Source organism: Gobius niger (genome assembly GCF_951799975.1).
Source record: "Gobius niger genome assembly, chromosome: 1".
Lineage (NCBI taxonomy): Eukaryota > Metazoa > Chordata > Actinopteri > Gobiiformes > Gobiidae > Gobius > Gobius niger.
In genome coordinates this window covers 27,232,678-27,259,004 of record NC_136852.1, presented here as the reverse complement: position 1 = coordinate 27,259,004, position 26,327 = coordinate 27,232,678, and the positions used below count along the sequence as shown (strand labels likewise).

At 41.4% G+C, this 26,327-nt stretch overlaps 1 protein-coding gene across 1 annotated transcript in view; it reads left to right on the top strand.

Annotated features, from left to right (window-relative positions):
- The window catches only part of pik3cb (phosphatidylinositol-4,5-bisphosphate 3-kinase, catalytic subunit beta), a 70,843-nt gene that overhangs the window by 14,100 nt on the left and 30,416 nt on the right, over positions 1-26,327 (top strand). The window contains exon 2 of the mRNA XM_079559160.1: positions 3,525-3,602. The gene's annotated coding sequence lies outside the window, so the exon portion shown is untranslated. The remainder of the gene's footprint in view (positions 1-3,524; positions 3,603-26,327) is intronic.

Below are 26,327 nucleotides of genomic sequence, written 5' to 3'. Positions count from 1 at the left end.
AGTTAAACATTGACTGTCGTTGGCCCCAGATTTTATCATTGCGCTAAATAGCACACTTCCTGGAGCAGTGGTTTTGGTGAAGCTGTTTGTAGCTAATATCTTGTTTTTGTGGGCCATGCAAAAGCCTTTTTTTTTATTTCTAAGAATAATTGTTTCTGAGAATGGGTTAAACCACAACTAGACTGGGACCTAACTGGGACTGGAATAGGCAAAGCTAAACAGGACTAAATGTAAACAAAGACTAGCTAGAGCTCAACAGTGAACCTACTTTTAAAACCTCAATGGCTTTCTAGGAGAAGACGAGTCAATTTCTTTTTGTAACCATACCAAATTTTGTAAGCGCTGACACACTAGAAGAGATATAGCCCGATTTGAGACCAACTTGCCTCTTGGTGCATTGTAAATGGTCCCAATATACAGTATACGCTCTCATTTCCACCTACATTAGTAACTCAACATTCTCAGAACGTTTAATATCTCACACAAAAGCGAAATGCTATTAATTTTATTATCCACTTGTTTACCCTTTTTCCCTGTATCTCCAACTGATCTGAAGTTATTAAGAGCTTAATTTCATTTTCTGGGCCGTACCATGAGAACATAAAACATCTTGATGGTGAAAAACAGGAACTTGAAGCACATCAGTCATGAGTGTGTGCATCGTGTGTCACCGACATGTAAAGCAGAGTCTATTTACTTCGCTATCTCGTCTTTTCACATCTTTGCTGCAGTTGTTAAACCGCTTTGAACTAGAGATAGACTTTACGTCTTGCCATGGTTTTTCCCCGGGCTCTAGTTCTGTGCACATTCATCCTTGCAGTCGGTAGAGACATTGACGCCTTTTTTCTTGGCACCTCCAGCCACCGTGTCGCACAAACGTGGAAGCACTGGGCTGGAATGTGCGACTTCACTCGAATTCACTCAGAATATCTTCAATTATTGCCGCAAATAACCTCATATTGTACGCAATCTGAGATCAAAGCATTGTGAATTGCTTCCAGGTTTCTTGCTTTTGTGGACTGTTTGTCGATAAGTACATCTCCACATGGGACTGTGGTGCTTTTATTTCACATTCCACCCAACTGTAGTTTGTTTGCTGTCCCCATAATGGTATTTTAGCGCCTAGTCGCGCACATGCTTTCATTCAGCTGCTTCCCTTCAGTTGTCATCATCATTCATCATTCATCATCTTCCTTATTTCACCCTACAAATGTGTACAGTGAGGATATTGGTAAAAGAATATCTAGTTTTGTCTTTATTTTCTACTCTTGAAAAAGCTCCTTTTTAATTGAAACTAAAATATTTTCCACTTCTTACCTGCACGTTTCTCAAATCCTATGTGAATGATTATATATATATATATATATATATATATATATATATATATATATATATATATATATATATATATATATATATATATAATTTATATTTTGTATAGACCTAAGAAGAAACAGTTGAGGCAGTAAGTAGACTACAAGAGTTTATTTTGTCACAAAAACAGACGTTAAAGACGTGGTTAGAAGCTGGTGATTTATGTTGACAGCTCAAGGAAAAGCCCAAAGGAAATACGACTATGACCAGTGAGATTCTTTACCATTGTCTAGAGAGTTTAGTGTTTTCGACAAATAACTGACACTGACGACATGCAACTTTTTGAGACCTCAAAGATATTTCTGTATAGTGCAAGAAAGGTGTCAGAAGAGTTGATTGCCTACTTCTGTAAGATATAAGATAAATAAATACATTATTTTGACCTTATTGGCATAGGAACTTTGCTGCATGTAGCAGGAAGAGCCAGTTTAATGTTTTGTGAGCAGCTACAAAAAGATTAAACTGACTTCATTTGGCACAGCCTATTATCTAACGGAGAAGCAATGCTTTTATCAATAACTCTGGGAATGAGACCTTATGTCCCTGGTACAGCCTGGGCCAAAGACACCTGTTTCATGCTAACAACAAGGGAAAGTTTGATGTGAGCGGTTGGCGAAATGTCTGGCTGGCTGGCACAACATGTGCGTCGAGTTGGCAAGTGGCACTTTGTGTCTGATCACATCACAGCTCCCAATACCTACAACAGTTTCACCATAATCAAGCTACAGATGCCTTCACAGGCCCCAACACCAAACAAATTTGCACTTAAAGTCTACATGCTTGTGGGATCTCGCCTCGTCTTGCCAGAATATTTGTTGAATTAGTGTTTCCCAGTAAAATGAGAGGTGCTGTTCCCGTCCGAGAGTTCACTCAGTTCTGTCATATCCAAAACCGTTCAGGCCCAGTGCTTTCCAAAGACACAGCAGCAACTCCCATCCAAGGAAGCTTCAAGCCATTTTTGGTGCCCTGGGCTGAAATTTTTGTTGGCATCATGTTTAAGTATCCCTTAAAAACTTGATGAATGTTATTATTTCTGACGACATCAAATTATTTTGCATTGCCTGTCATCCAGCTTTCAATTGAATAAAAGAAAAGAATCCTGTTTTTGTCTTTCTTGATGTAGAAGTTGTCCATGTACAACCTTTCAAATATATTTATGTAACGTTGGCCATTTCAAAACAATGCAGTTCACTTGTGCGGTTGTGGAGGTCAGTGAGGGCACGCAGCAGAAGTCTGTACATTGCGCTTATTATCTTATCTCTTTAACGGGGCACAGGGGCCTCTCCAACTGCAGCGTGGAAGCATTCATCAGGCCGTGCAGACGGTGGCTGCACAAACTGTTCTCCCTGTGGGGCAGATATGTTCTTCTATGACCTGTATCTCTGACAATTCACAGTTTAAGACAACTGACAATTTTGTACAAAGTTGGATTTTCTTTGGCGAATCAACACAATATAGCCAGACCTGTGTGTTATATACCGTACCTGGACAGTTTCGGCTGCTGCTGTGGCCTTCCTCTCAAGTGTCACTTGATGTTGCTGTGACGTGTCTGGTCAGCTGATTTGAAGTTCAGTTTGTAGGAGAAACTGGTACTTCAGAAAAAAAAAAACCTGGGACAGGATGGAAAGAGAAAACATCAAGAGCTTCCACACGAGCAGCTAATGGTTTGGAAGATGCCCATGTCATTGGCACACAGAGCAACAAGTACCACCATTGGATTAGAAAACAAAACTAGATCTGGAAGCACGCTCCCCACACTTTGATCTGGGACGAGGGGGGGCATCTTTCTTACACCTGGGACACAGTTCCAAAAGAGTCGGACGTTTAAGCTGGAAGGCTGAGCCAAAGGCTGTTTAAATCAGCTGACTAGACACGTCAAAGCAAGTGCCACTTCTCGGGAAAGTAGCAGCCGAAACTGTCATGGTATGAAAAAACACAGCGGTCTGGTTATGAGAACATTGTGTCATCGCTACTAGAACACCTAGACCTAGTCAACACTTGCCAATACAATGGTTTAGCACTGCACTGGAACTTGAATTATCCCAAACATGCATTCATAGCAAATGTCTTTAGTCTCCCAAGAACAGGAACTCAAAGTCCCCAAAGCTCGAACTGTCTGACAGACTTTGTTTCTCTTCTTTCTCTTTCAGATGCAGCGTGATCTGATCTACCCAGACACTCCCAGCGAGGAGCAGACCGACAGGACATAAGTCTCTGGGAAACGGCAGGTAAGAAAAGAAAAACAACTGTGTGCTTCGTATCTGCTAATTATCCTGACCTACTTTGGCTGTACCGCCGCTGGGTGCAAACCTCTGAGACAGTGGAGGTACTGACTGACATCAGGAGGTGGGCCTATAGCTGCTACAGGTGGGGACTGACTGAGCCAAAAGCTGTACCTGTTAGTGGGCGGGACCTGTCATCTGGATAACTCTGCGTTGGTGTTGTGGGGTTTTTCCACGCTTTCAAATTGGAAATAAGGACTGTTGAAGGAAAAGAGAATAAGAAGTGAGAATTGAATTGGTCTATGTGAACGACACATGTTGAATACAAGCTTTCACTTTGAACATGCGGCATGCTAGCAAATCGACGGCGGTCTGAGCGCGGAACTGCTCATAACGAGTCTGATGATGGATTGTGTGCTTTTTCCCCCCTTTTTTTTTAATCGAGAAAGATATAGAAAAGATATCTCAAACAGCAGCTCTCTCCGATCTCCAGTGGTCTGCATCAGTCCAAAGTTGTGAAAGAAACTTAGTGAATTGGATGATGCACATAGGGAGTGGAAGCTGGCATCCCTGAATGTTCCAATCCAATGAACCAAGGCTGCTCAAATAGTCAAAACGTGTGGACTCACAGGACATGTGTAGAGATTGCTTAATGGGAGTTTACAATATTGTGTATTGTGCATCTCCACTTTTTTGCAGGTATTTTCCGTGTAAAATGGAGTTGGATTCATATTCAGAGAAAGTCGGTAATTGTTCAAACCAGATTGTTTCATTTCACTGTGTGAGCCATGTTACCTCATCTGTTCTGCTGTCCTATAATTACATATTATCAGATCGGCTTATGTCATTTCTCAAGTGAGCCAAGACAGTGTGAAGTCATATGTTACAAGGTTTGTCTGCAGCCCCATAAGCTCTCAAGGGCTCACTGCAGGAGTTTGAGCCCGGTTTGCCTCCCCTAGAGTTTATAGGGCTGTGGTGTGTGCTGTGTTTGTCCCCACCATCCACAGTCAAGCATCAGATATTTGTTTCACTCCCGACATCACTGTGAACAAAACTGGGAAGTGTGTGGTCTCGCAGTCAGAAAGGCAATTGTACATAGATATTTTGGTTATGGTCCATGTACTCTATTTCTGATAGATACAGTCCTTTTTTGTTGTTGCGAATGACCCAGCCCCAGTCATACAGTATGAGCGCATGATATGCAATCATGTATTAACAATTAGAGAGAAATAAAGGGTTATTATGACTATGGTACCACGTTTTGTTCCACGTTGAAATGGCAGATTTTGTACATTCTTAACTGGGTCAGCAGCTCTTCTTATCGAACCTTATTTATGCTTTGCACTTAAAAAAAAAATAAAAAATGTCTCAAACAAATTCAAAACACATTTTTTTCATCTCGATCAACGTCATCCAATTGGAAATTCCTCAATAAGTAACTCAATAATAGATGTCATTGTTTGTTCCAGTCTGAAATGTGGCGCAGACCTGGAAATCCAGTGTATCATGCTTCAGTTCTCAGGAATGCCGGCTGTCAACGCCATCGTTTTCCCGATATCCTTGGTACTTTCCATGTGAGCTTATCAAAGATGGATTTTTTTTTTTTCTTTGTAGCACAAGGGTGGTGGTTCAATTAACTGTTAGTGCACTGATCTATCTAGGCCTATACTCTCTGGACTTGTAACCCAATTACCTCAACCCTAGTTACCAAGTTAAATCTATTTTAATCCTTTTTTTTTTTTTTCAGTTCAGAGCAGTTTGTTCAGTCACTGGTTTCCTGTAAATGGACTGTTAAATTTGGTTAATTTTTTGGGACTGTGAATAAGACTAAATTATAGAAAATATGTAAAGTGATCAGGGGGCATACATGATACACTGATTAACCTCTTAACCCCCGCCTTTACCAAGTGCATTTTCTCCAGTTCAGCTTTACCCAAATCAACAAAACAAATCATTGTAACGGATACTTTTCCTCGTGTTGTTGCCACATTCTCATGACACATTTTTGTCGCTTGTTAGTCGAGTTTTGTCACTTTTCTGTTGCATTTTTGTCACACATTTTTGGCACTATTTCATCGCCTTTTTATTACGTTTTTGACTTTTTTTCAAGAAATTTTTAGATTGTGCCATGCCAAAATGGAGAAAATGCAGTCGCTTCCGCTGACATTTTAAGAGGTTAAATGACCTGTGCCACAATGAAGGCCTTAAATGCAATGACAACACATTTGACTGCTTAATGTTTCCAAATCTTTAGGAATGATAAATTAATGCATAGATTTGTGGCCTTAATTTTATTAGATATTTTTATCATTGGAAAATACTGTAAAAAAAAAAAAAAAAAGAACAAACATGTGTTTGCTGTGAGCGGCTCACCACTCCTCAGACCTGACCTCAGACCTGACCGTAACTTTACTTTACTGGGAGCGGTCTCCATGGAGATGTAATAGCCGAGGTCCTCATCCAAATCCGCTCTTTGATTGCTCGCTGCAATAGCCTTTTCTGAACCTAGCTGGTCACTAGAAGCGAGCTTGTATGGTTGGCTACAGCATGATCCAAAATGTAACGCAGTGTGCCTTTTTTAAATATTGTACTTAAAATGTTATTAAAAAAGGCCTTCATTATAACTGTCTGCTGCTCTCGTAAATACTGGTGAGCATTTCACAATTTCCCATTTTCCACACGAGATATACTGCGGATTCCCTTCACCGGTCTATGCTAATATACACGTGAGGAATATTTGCATACGTTATCTGTTAAACGAGGCTACGAATTCCGCCTCTGCGCCTCACATGTCGCCCGACTACCTACCTGCTCCCCCGCTGGTTTGTTTTCGAGAACGCCCTCTAACAATGCATACCTCTGCCGTCACAAACAAAACAGAGAAATCCTTGGCTTGTCTCTGCCTCTCGAAACCATTGCGCAGCTATTTTTGTCTGAACCTTGATATGAGCGACAAGCACGTAAACAAACAGCTATCAAGAGTCGGTGCTGTTCCAGGTGCGGCAACGGGATCTATCATTTCAATAATAAGTACATTTCTGTCGGTGCAGGTGGTCAATAGTGAGCCGCACGGATGCCACCCACTGTATCAGGCTGTCTCCTTCGCTTTCATCTCTCCTCTGCGCTCCTCCACTCCTACTCGAATGTGGAAAAATAGCCTAATCCTATTATTTATGGTATGCTGTCTCCGGTAATGTGTCTATATGCCCTCTCTCTCTCTCTTGTGTCTACCTCCAACGCTTTTATGACCGCGAGCTGAAGCACTGCAAGCGATCGTTACAAAGCTGCAGGCAGCGTGCAAGGGCAGATGTATTCGTCACCGGGATGACTCGGGATCGGAGGGGATGGGTATTTTATCGATACAGACAGCATCTCTGGAATGAAATCGCCCTTATATGGTCACGTTTGAAGCAGTTGAGGGGGAAAGCAAAGAGGAAAAAGTGCTAAACTTTCTATAATTACTCCAAAACTACTTTTAACAAATGCTGAATTACCGGTATGACTATAGTTTACTGCCCAACAAAGATACAAAGGCATGGAGAGGAGCAAACTAGTTCAATAGCCCATAAATACATAAATAACGGAGAATGCTCAGATAATGCTAACGCTAGCTATGACTGCCGTTTTTCACTTCTACTGAACAATCCGCTTTGAAAAACATCCATATGGCCCCGATTATAGACCTGACTTTACTTGTATGTGATAAATAAGTTTATATTCCACAAGAAAAAAATGTTTTTTGTTAAAAGATACTTCCTTCCCCCTTGCCATGTCCCCTGGTATGACTCCATGTCATCTGTGGCTGGAAAAAAAAAGTAAATTAATATTTTCAAATTATATGGAATGTTTGGAAATTATTGACATCAAAACTGTATCTATTTTTTTTTATTTTTTAGATTAGGTTTGTAAGATGCACACTAACTGTATTTTGTGTTCGAAGCTAAACCTAACAAAAACCCTTCCCATTAACAAGTTTAGCTTTATTGCGGCGCAGCAGTTTGCGCTCTCCTTCTCGGGGAGAGGATTTCCGCATCTGCGTGGGTTTCTTCCAGAAGCTCTAATTTTACTGTTCCATTAAAAAAACATGCACAATAGGTTCCCCTCCTGTTCCCTTATCAATGGACATTAGTTATAACTTATATACTATATTCTAGTTTCCCTATGTAGTTTGTCATTTCGAAACTTTAAAGGGGGGGTATTATGCAAAATCGACTTTTTCAAGCTTTACATCATGTTATTAAGTCATTCCCTCATTAAAAACATGCCTGAAGTGTTGCCTTAGCACATTCACGTATTTTCGAGTAATCTGTAAAAACTCCGATGGCAGCCATTTTAGGGATAAAACGCCTGATTCCTTCAGGAAACGCCCTCGACCTCCAGGATACGCCTCCGACCTTTCGTCACCAGCCGAGTAACCAACCACTGCCCCTCAGCAGAACCCCCTCCCTGCAGTGTCTAGCCCTAAGATGTAAACAGAGTCATCATGGAGGATTAGCTTCATGTGTTGTGAACCGGAGCCACAGCAGACTTTTACAAAGACACACATCAGTGTTTCTGTTACCGAAACACCCAGGATTAAAACCGGTGACAAGAACGCTTATTTCAGTGTCTGGTTCTGCGCTGGGCCTTGATGATGCACAGAGCCTCCGGAGAAAGCTAATGCTAAGCTAAACCTCGAGTCATCACGTGAAAACGAGAAATATGCACACATAAAGTCAATAAAACCACCACACACATAAAGAACCGTTTAACAATGATCACACACGGAGCCTGCCTTGTTGATTTGGAAGTTTATTGGTCACATTTCATCTACAATGGGTCATAGCCGAGTGGCTTTCTCCCGGAGCTAACAAGCTAGCCGCGACAAGCTAACGGGAAAATTCACTGAATACAAGCAGCATATTATGCATTGAAAACGTCACTAAAACAGGCAACTGCTTGAAGCAGCCTTTATGATGATCACACACGGAGCCTGGCTTGTTGATTGTGTAGTTTACTGCTCACATTTCAACTACAGTGAGTCGTAGCCGAGTGGTTTTGTCCCGGAGCTAACAAGCTAGCCGCGATAAGCTAACGGGAAAATTCACTGAATACAAGCAGCATATTATGCATTGAAAACGTCACTAAAACAGGCAACTGCTTGAAGCAGCCTTTATGATGATGACACACGGAGCCTGGCTTGTTGATTGTGTAGTTTACTGCTCACATTTCATCTACAGTGAGTCGTAGCCGAGTGGTTTGTCCCGGAGCTAAGGCACTATTAGCCGCGACAAGCTAACAACCTTCACCTTCACAACATTCATTGAAAACAGGCAGCATATTATGCACAAATAACGTCAATAAAGCAGGCAACTACTTGAAGCAGCCTTTACGATGATCACACAATGAGCCTGGCTTTACACATTTGTGGTTTATTGCAGACTTTTCATCAACAATGAGCTGTAGTCGATTATAACAAGCTAACGGGGTAACCTCGAAAAACCACTGTCCACCTGCACAGATAATGTCCGTCTTTTGAATCGTATGGGCTCCTGCAGATCCTGGTGTAGTCCATGGGGGTATAGTTAGAGATCCATAGGGCATGGCAGATGCAAAGAGATAGCCTCCAAACAGCAGTTATTTTTCAGGCAAGAGCCCCTTCCAAGCGTCCGGTGTGGAAGGTTTGTCTCCAAATAATATCCTGTGTGGCCATTGTTCACAAAGTGATAAACAGTAGCTCCTTTCCAACAATAAAAATTAAAATGCACCGATCGTAGTTTCAATACAGTTGAGACAACGAGCGCAGTGTTGTTGTGATGCCACAGACAGCGTGTGGAGGGGGCGTGTCGGAAAGGGTCAGAGGTTCTTAAAGAGACAGGGGCCTATTTCAAGTCATTTGCTAACGCCATTTTGAAAGAGCAATTTTATACAAGGCAGTTATTCTAATTTACTGCATTTACAGACCAACAGAAGGTTTCGTCATCATTGTAGTGTGCTATAGACTGGTGCTATGTGGCTGAAAAAAGCATAATACCCCCTCTTTAATATTGGCTGTAAAAAAATAAATGTCTTCTTACATTTAAGGGGAGCTGCGTGTCTTTTTCTATTTGTAGTACTCACAACATATTGCCCCTTTTTATTTGCAATATGTTGTGATTGGGGGGGGGGGGGGGAAACAGCTGGTTAATATGGTGAACAAACCATTGACAGTATATTTAGCAATCCACTGTCAATGGAACAAACTCAGCCGCGCAAAGAATCGCGATGCCAGGAAAGAGTCACAGTCAGGAGTCAACAAGATCGGACTTTTAACTCTTTCTGAAGAACAAAGGACCTGAGCCATATTTCAAAAACTTGTACAGTGATCCCATTGTAGTCAAGCGCGTTGTGTGTTGCGTTTAGTGGACACTTGTTGCTTTTACGCTGAGAGAGAGATCAGCACTTTGACGCTGATATTGTGGAGATTCAGCCAATTAAAAGTGTTATTTCCCTCATTCACAGATAGATGGAAGACCAAAATGCTTTACTGTATTTAATCCCCACAGTTTTACCATTTTAACATCAAATGCGGACGAGACTTTGGTTCTGCCTGTGACGTGTTAATCAGACTTTTGGGTCAATGTCCGAAAGCTTCACACACATCTATGCAACTGCAGAGCTTTTCTTAGACACACGACCCCCTTAAAGGTTCCCCAGCCATTAGTTTTATCATAGCCACTGTGCCCTATTCCACCGCACAATCAGAGGAAGCCCTGCCCTTGTTTTGGTGGCATTGATAGCTTGCCTTAGGCCAAACTACTGTTATTTCTGGAGAAGCGTATAATTATTTCTGAGGAAGGCTGAACAATGAGTGAAATGCTTCTACTGCGTGATAAACAACCTTCATAACGACCACAGAAAATGCCAAGTAATCGCCTACTGCTACAACATTTGTATTGTGTCTCCCTTTGATTGGTTCTGCTTGGAGAATTTAAGTTGTTTTGGAGTAAGTATCTTGAATGGACCAAGAGAAGATTTAGCACAATGTTTTACTGAGGGTGAAAAGTCGGCAAGACTCAAGGGGTTGGTAAACAAACTATTTTTCAAATTCACTCTGCTCTGGCGGTTGTAGAGTCATGAAGGCACGGATGGATAGACTGGCCCAGGGCGGTGGATCGCGGCTGGAAGCTTAGCCTCTACATGTTATGATTTTTTTGAGTTGAATTTGTTTGACACTGATGTGTGACGATTCTGAAGAACTCTGTGTTGGTCATAGTGAATCACACCCCCCCCCGATACCAGTACTCAAACAATACTTCAACGATGCATTTACAAACTTGAACCATGAAACGGAAAGATGAAGTATGTACAGACGGCATCTCTGGAATCCCCCATATATGGTCATGTTTGAAGCAAGTGAGGAGAGAAATCGAAACTTTCGAAAACTACTTTAAAGGGACTATACAGAGTTTAACAATGTTAAAAAAAAAAAGTATTTTCCTCCCCCTATATGTTCCAGCCATGTCCTAATGTGTAGAATGAGCCCCGACCTGTTCACCACAACTGCCTATAAAATCGGTATTGAAAATAAAATGACCAACTTGCATCTAGTCTCTTTAACAAATGCTGAATTATGAATGTAGTTTTCGACCCAATATAGATACAAAGACATGGAGAGGAGCAAAGTAGCTCTACAGCCCATAATTACAAAAAATAAGGGAGAATGCTAGCATGGTGCGTCATGTTAGCATCATGCTACATGCCAACGCTAGCTATGACTGTTGTTTTTTTGCTTCTACTGAACAATCTGCTCTAAAAACACATCCATATGAGATTTAGACTTGACTTTATTGGTGTGTGATAAATGAGTTCACAGTCCGCCAGAAAACGGCTAAAAAGAGTGAAAAATTATGTTTCCCAAAACATACTTCCTTCCCCTCGGCGAGGCCACGCCCCCTTGTATGACGCAATGTTGTCTGTATCTACTTCATAAAATGCAATTTATTTGAGCTAAACATCATTTCTTTGAGCTGGGAGAAACAAGTGACTTCTCAGACATCTAAACATAAAGACAAAACAACAACTCATCTGAAATGGGAAAAAAAATTGGATTGGCATTTGTCTCCGAGAAACTCATACCTCAAGAAGCTTCATGTTCCTTCTCAACTCTGCATTTTTCTCCCGCTTATCATTTCGTCCTCCGTCACCCAAGTGGCTCCGCGTTATTTCTCGGCGTCCTCGATAAATCCGCTAAGATGCATATTCAAAAGGAGGACATCAGCGCGCTGTAAACCACCGCTAAGTGTGTGTGCAGCAACCCAATCCGCTTGTTCTTTATCTCGATCGCTGCTCCTTCCAACAAATGCCTCTCATTTTTTGCGCTCATGTTTCCCTGCACCACTGTGTAGCCCTTTGTCACGGCGGAAAGCGAATACTAAGGTGAAATTGTTGGTAAAAAATGGCAATTGTTGCAGACTTTTTTTTCTTTTTTCTCAAGTGTTTTTCCACTGCATGTTGTGGAAAAGCTTCGAAGGTGTGACACACTTTTTCAATCTGTTTTCAAACTTCCGCTTTTTTGTAAACTCAATCTTTTAACCGCATCTTTTTTTTTTTCTTTAATGAAACACATAACCTAGTAGCTCGACACTGAACTGTTGACGAACTTTCCTTTCTCCGAATATGCAACGAAAATCACAACATATTATTCGTGTTTTTCCCACACGTCTTGACAATCCAGAAAACATCTCGATTCCATGCACATGTGAACTCCTGGCCGTTAGTTCGATGGGAAATGCCCTCAAAGGTCCCGAACACATTCAGGCCCTAATAATCCCACTTGCACCCCTCCATTGTTTCCTGTGTCAGACTTTCCGAGGCTGGCTTCTCTTTCTCCCTGTGTTCTTTTTAAAGAAGTCCGCCGCGTCAAGTGGAACAAAGGCGAAAACTTATGTCACCATTATAGAACAGCTGCTTGGCCCGGGCCCAAGTCAAAACAGGAAGATGGCGCAGTCGCCGCGAACACTGTACAATGAGCACACGGGAGAGTATACGCGCTAATAGGCCAGGACCTCACACTGACAACTGGTTACACTTTGTATTGTACAATGATGACGCACAACAGCTTGGCTATTATGAAAAAGATAATAGAGCTTTCTTTTCGTCCAGTGGCGGATCAGACACTTCTTTGTTACAAGTGTATGCAGCCAAAATAAAGAAATGACTGAAGACGTTGTAGTCGCCTAAATCAAGACGATAGAGGAAAAGCAGCTTCCCTAAAAGATCACAAAGAATACCTGTAGAACTAGGCTTATGCCACCAACCATATCTAATCCATGTATATTTATTCAAGTATTGCATGGATAACTTTAGCATACAGTATATCTTGGACTTCTTCCAGTGGGAAAACCCCTGTGTTGTAGACAGTACAGCACAATTAATCAGGAATTCATACAACAGTATTTGCCCTGTTATTACCTTATGCTTGTCAGAAGTTTCCGTATCGCACACAGATGAAAATTAAGTGGGTACTACGCAGGTGGATAAGCACCTCCTGTATTTGTTAATTTCCTGTTTCATCGAACGACACGGACCAAGCTGAGTTTGCATGTGTGTCTTTCCTCGAAACCTATTCTATTTCCTGTTCTTATATAGGGGCTGGGTACAGTTTCCCAATTTTTCCCTTTTTTTCTTTTCTTATTTTGCACATTTTTTTTTTTCGTATTCTTGTCCTATATGACAAATATTTGAGTATAGGTATCGGAAAAAGGTATCGCTCAGGTATCGGTATCGAAAACCAACAGCATTGAGAAAAATGCAACCCAGCCCTAGTCATATGCACTTACAAAGCTAAGAAAAGACTTATTCGAAATAGCCTTCCTTCCATACGTTTTTACAAAAGTGTTTCACCACAAGCGCTCAGACTCTCTCATGCCGCGGCGTTGATGCTGACCCCTACGGCGGTGCGTGGGATGGTGTGGGCTACTGGAAGTGTAAGCTACAGCCATAGATCATAAACAAAGATGAGTGAAGCGGCTTTCAAAAAAAAAACACTGTGACCCTCTTGCCCTCTGCGGCACGCTCACGTGGGAGAACGCTAGAAAGGCAGAAGTACTCTTATGGACTCGAAAGGGAGTGTTTAGAACTAGTTTTGCTGTGGTACTTTATTGAAGATGAAATCCCTGAAAGACCACTGAGATAAAAGAGTACGCTCTTTTATCTCACTGAAGGCAGACTGTAGGTGCGTTTGGATGTGCCGCATTCGTCAAACCTTGAACTGTTTTCCATTGGTATTTCCGTGTGGACGATCATCTGCTGTCCGTGTATTGATGTTGATATAGCGAAGTGTGTATAATGTGGTATTTAGTGTTAAAGGAATAGGCCACCATTTTTACATACTGAGACGTGTTCTTGCCTTATACCAGGAGTACTTCGACATCCGTGCAGTAATATCTTCACTTTACTGTTCGGGCGGCGAAGTACTCCTGGTATTATTATGCCTTACAATATAGCTCCTCTTTTTATCCGCTTAGAAAATCCACATGGTTTAATTTTGTGTAACTGTACTTTATCGTGTAACACTTCACATAACCATTTTTAAATGGGGAAGACCTTGGTAGCTTCTAACTTCACCTCGTTTGGAGCTATAGTGGAGAGGAGGAGAGGCTAAATGCTAACGCCGTGTGTGCTGTGTTTGACTGAGGGCACGCGTGAAGACCAGACAGGTACAAATGAACTTGTCTAAGCTAAGGTAAGAACATATCTCGGTATGAAAAAACGGTGGCCTGTTCCTTTCAAGAAAGTATTCAATCGTCTGCACAGCCTATCAAGAACACTTCTTGTGCTGCAGATTGTTGACATCCCTCATGGGTTACTCCCATCTTTGCCGGGCATCGTCTCAATCTTTGTTTTTTTGTGCATTTTCCCCTCACAAAAACACGTGACAACATGACATTGTCTCACATGTGCCTTACTCAGTGCACTTAGAATATGCCTTGACCTAATTGTCTCGAGCTTTGTCTGGTCTGAGGCGGTAAGGTCATACGAGATACAGTGGGGAAAAAAAGTATTTGGTCAGTTTCACATAGACATTCTATTGGATTTTGGCCAAATACTTTTTTTCCCCACTGTATCTGTGTTGTTGGGATCGCTATTTTTGAGTTGAAAAATAATGTCTGTGTTTCCGGACAGACTTTGTAGTTTTGGGTTGTTTTTCTTTATTTCTGACATTTTCATAGAAAAAAAGATGTTTTCAGCTCAAAATATTACAAAAAAGTAGTTTGTTGATAAAGTGTAGTCTAATTACCAGTTTTGCCATTATAATCCGGCTTCTTAAAAAGGAATAAAATTACTGGCAACAGCATGTTATTTAAGCAAATAAAATGACAAAAATCAGTTTATTTGTTATTGTTATTGGCCAGTATTTTTATTTTTTTATTTTATGTATGTGGGCTGTTCTCTGTGCATTGTTTTGATTTTGTTGTTCTTGTGGCCTTGTGTGCAGGACTTCGGAAATGTTTTAATGTGCTATATAAATAAAGTGGATTGGACTGGCCTGGCCTGTCCTCTCCCGTCTCAAGCACGAGCAGGGGGAGCCTTTAAGGATAAAAGGTTGGGAAACACTGCTCTACATCACTGTAGCTGTTTAAACCTACAAAAGCTGCATATCCAAGTCGATAGAATAATCCGTCAATGTAGATGTGTGCAGCCGCGCTTCATTCACTCCACCCCGAGGACAGCTGTGAGTGTGACTACATACCACACAGTATAGAATGAATGGGGGAAAAAATGTAACCACAAATGCTTATGGAAAAGTTGATTTAAGAATGAATTTACACATCCATTTACTGGCCAGAGTATAGAAAGTAAAACGGTCTTATTTCTCCCAAATCTTTGATGTTCTCCCGAATCGATTCAAACCTTTTGTCCATTGCCTCTGTAACATCACTGTCTCTTTGTGGTGGCTGGATAATCGCGTTTGAGCGGGGCAATATAAAAGCATGTGTCTGTCCTCCACAGATCGGCGTGTGTTTGATTTCTTTTTTTTCTTTTTATTTTAGGGGGTAAGCTGCGTGTCGCGTCTATTTATGCGCATCGGAGCCGAAAGAGAGAAATATTGTTGTCGGGTTCAACGGGGGCAAGGGCAACACAAGGGCAGTGTTTGCTCAATGGCACGCGGGCGCACACACACACACACACACACACACACACACACACACACACACACACACACACACACACACACACACACACACACACACACACACACACACACACTCTCGCTCGCTCTCTTTCTCAAAAGCACATGAACGGGGCGGGAACAGTGGCTGATTGTGGCGAGGCGGCCCTGTGCTGTCGGGACCCTCTTACAGCCGCACATTGTATCGCTCAGTGCGTTTTTATAAACATATCTCGCCACTTCATCACCCGGCTCGCGTTTCTCCCCTTCTGTTGACGGGCTACGACTTCACGTGCGCTTGGACTGCTCTCAGGTCAATGCTTATGAGCTGTGACTGTGAAAATATTACTAAACCATAGAGAAAAATGAAATTCAGAGATGTTCATTTTAACCCGTTGCTATCGATGACTTGCATATGAGAAGAGAAATGTACTGAAAATGTTCTGCCACTTTCATTTCTTAGCTAATTCATGGAGAAAGTCCAAAATTGCCAAGCGAAGAAATCAAAACAATCAATCGAGACCGATTTTAATTGGTTCTTGTTTAGTTGTTGCAAGAGTGTAAGAATGACCTAATTTTGAGAAAACGGGTCCTTAAGTTTTGTTACCCCTGTAGTTTTACGGCCTTTTTTTGCTGCTGCGGTCTCCGAGTAAGGAAATGACCATATTTGGATTACAGTGCCATTTCAGTTCGTCCGGGAGCCAGACCCCCCCCCCCCCCCCTCCCCAGGCAACTGTTTGCTACCTTTTCCTAACTACTATTTTTCATTAGAGCACCTTGGGTCATTACCAGCGAGGACCGTCGGTTGCAACTCGGCCCCGTTCGGTCCCAGGACCCTAAAAAAACACCTTTACGGGACAGGCTTCAGATGGAACTTTGTGAGTCTGCTCAAAGTAGTGCTGTGGACACATACGGAGTCACAGATTGATGAAATTTAGATCGAAGAAAGCTGACATGATGGAGAACAATGTAATATAGTGGCGGAGAGGCTGGGTTGAGTTGGAAAAAGTTCTGCACTGTAAACCTGGTTCTAAATGGAAGTATTATGTTCTAAATGCCAAAAAAAGAGCTTGTTGAATAAATGCAACGTATCTTATTTATGCTGATTTCACACAAGATTAATGAAATTTCCATATCTCATTGAATGCAATCAGAACAGCGTGTGGTCTATGGTGTGGAGGGGAGGGAGGGGCATGGGCGAAGGGGGAAAACCAGGTACTCTACCTACTGCTAAAAAAAAATTCAAAAAGACATTGCTTAGGACAGCTTTGAGCCCAAGATGAGCTGCGTACCTCAACCGGATCACCAGCTATAACAGAGAATGTGTTCCATGCGCCCTCTCCCTTTCATGCTACACATGTATGCTAAACATGTCAATTTTTATGAATGAAGACACGTAGGAAAGACGAGAGAGCGCCGAGCTGTTCATTAGCGAGCCGTAGAGTTCCAGAAATTAACTGACAAAACGCCATAAAATGAGCTTTTCAAAAGGTGAGCATGGCCTATTTTTCACTCTGACATTCAAACTAAGATGTAAAGGTAGAAGAAAACTAGCATTACAATCTCAACATTGACGACTGTGTGAAAAATCCGGATCAAAAACCAAGGCAAGAATGGAACCCAAATAGGAAAATCGTGACTAAAACTAAACCTTTGCATATTTTTGAACTTCCCATGTGTTTTTGTTTTCCTCTTTTGGCCAAACTGTTGAACTCCGTCAGATGGTCGGAGTAAAGATCGCGTTTTCAGCGTCTGTTCGTGGCCCAGTCTTTGAAAGCCCACACAGAAGGTCACTCTCAGGTCACTCAGCTGTAATGTCCAATTACTGCTATTACTGTCTCCAGTGCTCTCAGGCTAAGAGCTCATAACCGATGGACCTGCCGAGCTCCAAATGATAAATGGGCTTCAGATGGAAGTCGGTGTGCATTTTAACTATTGCTTTGTTTTTAAATATATATATTCCAGTGTCTAAGGCTCTTTTGTGGTGTGATATGTGAGGCAGAAAGTGTGCTCGGTGATGTGTCGGAACAGTGGGAAATAAACAAATCTAGGGTTTGAATATTACGCCATGTGCGGCACCTCTTCAAGCTGATAGCATAGTCATTATTCTGTGTGAGAGTGTTTTATATCCAGCGGCAGATAGTACTTGTTTGTACATTTTCTCACGTAACCTTTTTGAAGGAGATTTTATCACACCGTTTTTAATTTGAGTGTTGATTCACTGCCTAACTATAATGATCTGTTGCTGCAGTTGGTCAGGTCTAGAAACAGAAAATTAAAATCAGCCAAGTACCTGACCAGCCTGAATGACCAGGTTATTCCATATCTCCCTGATGGCACGGGCATATTCCAAGATGACAATGCCAGGGTTCATCGGGTTCACATTGTGAAAGAGTGGATCAGGGAGCATTAGACATTATTTTCACATATGGATTGGCCGCCTGAGAGTCCAGATCTTGAGAATGTTTGGGATGTGCCGGAGAAGGCTGTGCACAGTGGTCACTCTCCCAGCAATGAAAAATGAACACAACACTGGATCTTCGAGGGCTATAATCAAAGCTAAAGGCACGCCAACAACAAAAGCATGTGACTTTCTTCTCTCCTTTTTTTTTTTTTTTTCTCTCTTTTTTTAGGTCAGGCCGTGTGTTTTGAAATAACAGGTTCTTACTTGAGCAAAACATTTCGTCCATCCTGAGTAAATACTGTATGCAGGTGACAAAAGATTCATGTTGACGTTTGAAACAAGTTAAATTCTTTGAAGCAATTATAATTATCGTATCTTAAAGCCACACCACGTAGAATTTTACCTGACTAAATAAAATTGAAACACGAGCATTTATTTTATGACAGATATTTTCATCATTGAAAAATGCACCCTCTCACCCCTCCGAAGATATGACTGTAAACTTTTCCGGGAGTGGGTACGTCTTCAGCTCGTCTCAATGGAGATGTGACGAAAGGCAGTAGAATTTGAGATTTAAACAGGTTAGTTTCTCATCCAAATCCACTCTTTTTTTACACACTGCAGGAATAGCATTTTCCGTGTCGAGCTGGTCATAGGAGCATGTTTTCTTTTGCCGGCAATGGTATTGTCCAAAATGTTACTCGGTGTACCTTTTTAACCCCTTAACTCCCACCTGAACCAAGCGCATTTTCTCCAGTTTGGCTTTACCCCAGTCAAAAAGCTTCTGTAAAAAAGCTGTGAAAAAAGCAACAAAACTGAGACGAAAACAATGATGGAAATGTGACAAAAAAGTGAGAAAAATTGGACAAAAATTTGACAAAAAATTTGACAAAAAATTGGACAAAAAAATTGGACAAATTGACGAAAATGACAAAAATGTGACAAAGAAAAATATCAAAAATGTGATTAAAAAATGTCAAAAATAATGACAAAAAAGTTTTAAAAAATGAGTTGAACACCCAACAAAAAAATGATGGAAAAAAAAATCTGACGTGAGGATAAAGATCCTCTCGGTTCAGGCGGGAGTTAAGAGGTTAAAGAGACTAGATGCAAGTTGGTCATTTTATGCTCACTACTGCCACTTCAGGTCTTGCGTGTAATTGCAGTCTCCATATTAAGCTCGTGCATGACGGCATTTCAGACCCAAAGTAACAACTTTTTGAGTGACAGTGCAGGATTTTAGAGGCAGATGTGGTGAACAGGTCTGAGCTCATTCTACACATTAGGACATTGCTGGAACATGTAGGGGGAGGAAAATACTTAGTTTTAACATTTTTAAACTCTGTATCGTCCCCTTTTAAGAAAAATGTGTTGCATGGTTTATTATGTTTGGAATATGATATTGTATAGACAAGTTTACATTTTCTGTTTTGTCTGTTGATATACATGAAAACTACTCTAAAACATTTTCGGTAGTTATTTAAGCAAAATGATTTTAATTTAACATTCCTCTTTCTTTAGTACAATTTTTGGCCACTCTACGCACGTCTCTTGTCATCGGGACACCGTAGCAGAAGAGATACTTAACCCAGTTGACACTTTTTCAGGGGCACATCTCGGTGAAGGTGCTTGTGAAGTGACGCAACTTTGAGAGTCTGCAGCCAAAGCGGGTACAGTAAAATCAATGTCAATCCTTTCTGGGAAAAGATTAGAGCCTCACAGATGTTCCAGCAAGCCGGCTTTTTCTTTTTTTTTTTAGCTAGTACTGTATCCAAAGTTTAGTTTGATCACTTGTCAAACAAACACATTATACAAACACATGTGAGATTATGACTGGGCGTAATCTCTGTGCCAGTCGCCTCCTATAGCTCCACTAATCCCACCGCGGTTCAAACGCTGCTGTAAATTCCTCCACTGTGGGCTCACTTTGACACGCTGTAAACAAGGGCACGGGGCTCTGACTCAGACCGCAGTGATTTTTTCTTTTTTTTTTTTTGTGAATGAGTTGCTATGGCGGTGGTGGTAGCGGGGGGGGGACTTTGGGTGTGTGTGTGTCACTGCTGTCCCCGAGCGCCGTCAGTGTTTCCTGTCTGAGCGGGGAGAGAGGGCGCGATTTGTGGTCGAACGTAGTGACGCACGCCGTCTCGCCCGGATGTGGTCAGCTCATGCGCCTCCGAACTATAGCAGAAGTTCCACATTTTACAAGTTCGCTCATTCATATTTTGACTCTTCGCTTGGGATTTCTAGATGAGTTCCAATGGGTGGATCTGGCTCAAATATGTACGTTGATCTGAGCAAACGGTTTTTGAAAGATGTAATATCTTATGGTTAGACTTGCAGGCAACACATTTCATCCCAGATTGTATAATTGTGTCATGGTCATGAGATTTGGACGTGTTGATGGACTTTTTTGTCATCCACAGTTCCTCTTCCTGTAAAGACTCTGTGTAAGCTTTGATTTGTAACAATAGAACACATTGATCCTAAAGGAGCACGCTCTCAAGGCCATGAGTTTAGGAAGTACAGATATGAAAAATCAATTAAAATTCTGACCAAAATGTTCTACAGTGGGATGCAAACATTTAGACATAGCACTTGGACAAGACTCTTTCTTTTCGGGGGGGGTTAAGAAAGAACTTTTGGGCAGGAATTAGCAAAGGTTCATTTGGAGAGGAAGGGTCAGAGAGTTTCATGAAAAGAACTTCTGTCCAACTGTTTCGCCTTTGGGGTTGTGTTGCAAGCAGTGCCACAGGAAAGAGGATGCCTTCATGGATTTCAATTAATTTCCAACAAATTCTGGAGGAACACGTTACACCATCTGTGAAAAAGCTGAAGTCGTAAAGTTGAACGGCTTCCACAAGTGAGCAATGATTCTAAACACACTTCCAAATCCACGATGGACGACATCAAGAGGTCCTTTTCTGAAGGTTTTGCCTTGGGCTTCGTAGTTTCTTGACCTAAGCACGTGATTGAAGATCTGTGGATCCAAAGACTTGTGAGGAGGAGAGGACAGAAATCTCTCAAACTTGAGTTGAAAGACTGTTGGCTGCCTCGAAAAGTGTTTAAAGCTGTGATATTGCCATATTGTTGGGGCCTACGATAAGGCATTTACTCTGCAGGGTGCCCAAACCTTTGCTGTATGTTACCGCAAAATCTCATCTGCAACCTCGTGTCTTTTGGAGATCATTTCATCTTCCCTTCATTATTCTCTTTAGAACAGGAGACAAAGGTTCTCAAGGCGTCATTCGGACGGCATGGTTTTATTACTGAGGATGTTTTACTGCCCTAGTAGGGAAAGAGTCGCCTTGTTACTGGTTCAACCCATCTTTATCCTAAAAAGCTGCTCTCAACTTGTTCAATAGCCTCCATTGTAGTGACTCTCATAAGTTTTCATGCCACCTCATAAAAGGCTTGACCTTTTCAAGTAGCACGAGGCCTGGATTGCTAAATTGGTTCTCAAACGGGCGTAAATGTCGTCTAAACTGGGGATAAAACAGGTCCAAATACTGAAGCGCAATCTGAAAAAGTCCCAAGCCCCACAGTTTGAGAAGCACTGTGTGACTACGAGGAGGAGGTGTCGGATCCTCTTTTGCGCACATGTATTTTTAGGGCAGATGGAAGTTGGTGTGTCACAGGATCCTTAATCCCCCACAAATGTCCATTCACAAACACACACAGCAGACCGAACATAAGCTCACTGAGTTTTTCTGTTTGGACTTTTTTTTTTTTTTTTGACAGCCACAAAGACGCACTCTGTTGTGGAGCGGCGGACAGGCCTTTAACTGTCCCTCAGAGATAGTGCTGAGTAACACTGCTGTTTAAGAAAGCCGTTACAGCGCAAGTCTTCACAACACGCCGCCGCTGGTCATTAATCATGTGGTTGGAAAATAATTTATTCTAAATTGAACTTTGATATGTCATCACTTTATCATTTGTATAGTTGTATTAGTTGTGTGAGAGGTATAGTTGCAGGTCATTTCATGCTGGAGCGTCTCGCAGACTTGCTTCAAACTTGTTGTTTAGCCCAATAGTGAGTGTGTGAGGATTGGAATCGGTGTCTGTTCTTAACCTCTTAACCGGGCGCATTTTCTCCAGTTCGGCTTTACCCAAATCTAAAAGCCTCTTGACTGGAGCTTACAAACTATAGGCCAGTGCGACGCCTCATTTGAAAGCTAAGACTTACAAAATGGTCTTACGTTGTCGGCGCATTTTTGTCTTGTTTTCGTCTGTTTTTTGTAGGTTTTTTTGTAGGTTTTTTTGTCTGTTTTTTGTTGTTGTCTCATTTTCATCTGTTTTTTGTCTCGTTGCGTCTGTTTTTTGTCTTTTTGTCTCATTTTTGTCTGTTTTTTTGTCTGGTTTTTGTCTGGTTTTTGTCTGGTTTTCGTCTGGTTTTCGTCTGTTTTTTGTCTGTTTTTTGTCTGGTTTTTGTCTGGTTTTCGTCTGGTTTTCGTCTGGTTTTTGTAGGTTTTTTTGTTCTGTTTTTTGTCTTTCGTCTGTTTTTTGTCTTTTTGTCTCATTTTTGTCTGTTTTTTTGTCTGTTTTTTGTCTGTTTTTTGTCTGTTTTTTGTCTGGTTTTTGTCTGGTTTTGTCTCATTTTCATCTGTTTTTTGTCTCATTTTTGTCTGTTTTTTGTCTTGTTTTCGTCTGTTTTTTGTCTTTTTTGTCTCATTTTCGTCTGTTTTCGTCTCGTTTTCGTCTGTTTTTTTTGCTGTTATGTCGGTTTTTTGTTGCTTTCTTCATCACTTCCTTTATCGCTTCATCATGTTTTATTGTGTTTTCTCGCTTTTCCAGCACATGTGTTATTTTTTGCACTTTTTTGTTGCTCTTGTCTTATTTGTTTTGTTTTTTTGCCTTTTCATCACTTTTTAATCATGTTTTTGTCGCTTGTTGCATTTCATTCACTCTTTTGCAGCACTTTTTTTGTTTGTCTTTTCATCCTCCCTTTTGTCGCTATTTTGACACTTTCTTTTTTTTTTTCCACAAAGCTTTTAGATTTGGGTAAATCCAAACTGTGTGAAAAGTGCTCGGGTCAGGTGGGGATAAAGAAAAGCGGAGGTTTCCAACAAGCCTCAACACCTCAGCTGTTTGTGCAAGATTAGTTTAACACATTGTGGAGTCCTGCAGGTGTGAGCAGGTTTCAGTCCTGTTTCATTTGACAGTTATGGCCTCCAAAGTATTTTTAAAACATCCTCCCAAATTTGAACTTGCTTGTTGTAACTCATGTAGTTTAAATCTATCTTTATCTATGTGACAAATTGTTATTGTGAAGCACTTCAACTAACGGAAGTAGTTTTTTAAATGTGCCATTATACAAATAAACTTGAGTTGAAAAGTTACAGTAATAATGTTTACATGGCTGTTTTATTTGGATGTTTTATAACGGAGTCTGTCTTTACATTCTTGTTTCTTTGCTGGTTTGGCGTGATCAACTTTTTTTTGTTTTTTTCTTGTTCACATTTTAAGACTGCAGAGACAGTTTTGGGGGGCTCGGACCTGTTGTAGAGCAGAGACCTCTGTGCAGAAAAATACAATGTTGCAGTGGACAGTGAGGTGAGCAGTTTACTCTCCCTCAGATTCAGTTCATAACAAGTGTTTCCGTCTCGTTCCGGTCTACTTTAACGCAGAATGGAAGGCGTTTGTGGTGCGTCCATGACGTGCAGGTCGGAAGAATGCGACCTGGCCTGGCCGTTCAGACTGCAGTCGCATCGCAAAAAAAAAAAAAAAATCTGATTCGTAACAGATTTAGGAGCACATATGAAAGTGGCCTGGGTCACATTAAAAATTCCCCTGATGTCTAATGGGCCTCAACTCTCTCTCTAAAAAAAAAAAAAAAAAAAAAAGTAATGAATTAAACATGCTTCTCCTGTCCAAAAATGCTCTGCCCTCGTTTGCCCACAAAGTCCACGAGCGAAGCGTGAGAACGACGGAGCGCGGTATTATTGCCCAGTCCGCCGTTTTCCCATCGTCACCGGAGCTGTTGCACAAATACAAAATCTACTGCTTTTGCAACACTGACTCGGCACATGTGGAGAGGGTTGGTGTTACGTCGAAAGTGTGGCGCCCGCGAGCGCTTCAGGGAGCAGGCCGCTCGCTGACAGTGATATACCTGCAGCCCATATCTCCCCCCTCTCCCCCCCTCTCTCCCTCGTCATGCTGCTCTGATCCTCCAGTGAAACCTGACCTCCTCTGAGACCTCTGGATACCGGCCAGCGCAGCCTCACTCACCCGGCCCCTCACCTGGGCCATGTGCACTCCGTGACTTTGATACTGTAGTCCTCTGTCAGTGAGACTAGCGTGTTGGTGGGCCTCTATTTGCTTTGCTTTTTTGGCTCGTAAGTCTATTTAGGATGGTTTTAAATGGCGTGTGCAGTACTGTAGTAGAGCTGTCTGACCCTATGATTTATATGTTCCTGCTGCGATTGGTATATTGTGCCATTGTACTGTTGAGCAAGTCGTGACGCCAAAGAATGACATGGAACTCTCCACATTCTGTACTGATGGGCAAAATAAGTAGCACATTTTAGTCCGAATGTTGTCCTATCAGTGTAAGTGTAAACAAGTGTAGGAGGTGGGATTATGGCACACTCGTCTTATTTGTAGTTTAAATAGACCTAAGCTCTTGTGTTTACTCTTTTAAAATATGACCACAAGTGAGAGAAAAAGCTCCCGAAGATTGAAGGGAAGCATCCTCAACTCGATCAACACAATCCAGTCGACGATGTTTGAAAATATTTACAATTGTAATAATTTGTGGGCGATGGAGAGCCTGCACAGATCATTTGAATGACTATAAATGTGAAATAACATTGCATTTATTTGATTGATCACATTTCCAGCCTTTCATATGCTTACTCCTGGTCCTGGACATGCTGAAAATAATTCTAATCACATGCAATGACTTGTCAGGGGACAGGATATTCAAGATGTATTACTTTATTACCCATTCTTCAACAAAGCTGTAAACCTTATTGCAAACACACGCTCGCTCACCACGGCTCACCTGAGGAGTCACTCTGACTGTGAAAGTGTGTCAGCTTCATGGTTGGATAACAATATGATTGAGAGGTGGAAATGTCATCCTCCAAACCTGCCATTATTAAAGCTAGTCTCTGGGATTATCCCGCTTTACTCTCCTTTGTGTTCTGCTTTGTCACTAGTTCCTTACCAGGCCTACTAAACACATGTACTCGAGTAGCTTTTTGAAGAAATTGAGAGTAGTTTTACTTTTTTTTTTCTACTTTTGTAAAAAATAATTGGACTTTTTCCACTGACTAAATTTTCTGTATTTCATGCCATTTTCTGGGAATTTTCTTAGTAAAGAGCACAAAAATGTTTTGTTTCACACAATTTATGGCGTCATTGAAAAGAACTCTGGCTGTTTTATCTCTTTGCTTAAAGAGACAAGATGCAAGTTGGTCATTTTATGCTCACTACTGCCATCGCAGGGCTTACGTGTAATCGCAGTCTCTATATTAAGCTCATGCATGACGGCACTTCGGACCGAATTAACAACTTTTTGAGTGACAGTGCAGGATTTTAGAGGCAGTTGTGGTGAACAGGTTTGAGCTCATTACACACTAGGACATTGCTAGGTAGTGTCGGGGGAGGAAAAAACTTAGTTTTAACATTTTTAAACTCTGTATAGTCCCTTTTTAAGGAGCATTTTCCTCCAAGTACGTTTTAACTTTTACTTGAGTAGAATTATTTGAAAGAAATATTACTCTTGAGTAAATATTTGGTAACTACCCAGCTCTGATAACAAGGAAGTGAAGCAAGATACCCAAAGTATTGTTTGCCAAAGGCCCGTAGTTGCTTGGACTATACAGCCATCACTGGTGGGAATAAGATAAAACATTAAATCTGTATATTTAGAAATGCATTTCCCTTCCTTATTCTTGGAACTTTTGTGCGGGGGAATGTATAGCTACATTTGTGCAGAGAATACAAATGAGCAGTGTAGCTGAATAGGCCACTCTTAAAGCGAGTTTGCCTAAAGGGCTTTCTAACTTGTACAAAGAACAAGACGGCACAAATCCACCATGGGGCTCAGCTCTCTCCAGCGGGCGGGTGAGGTGGCTTGTATACCAGGACAGCACGGCTGGGTGGCATGAGGATAAATGACAAAATGAAATTCAGTTTCAAAAAAGTTAGTTTTCTCCTTTAGTTAACCTTCTAATGATTAACTGATGGGTAG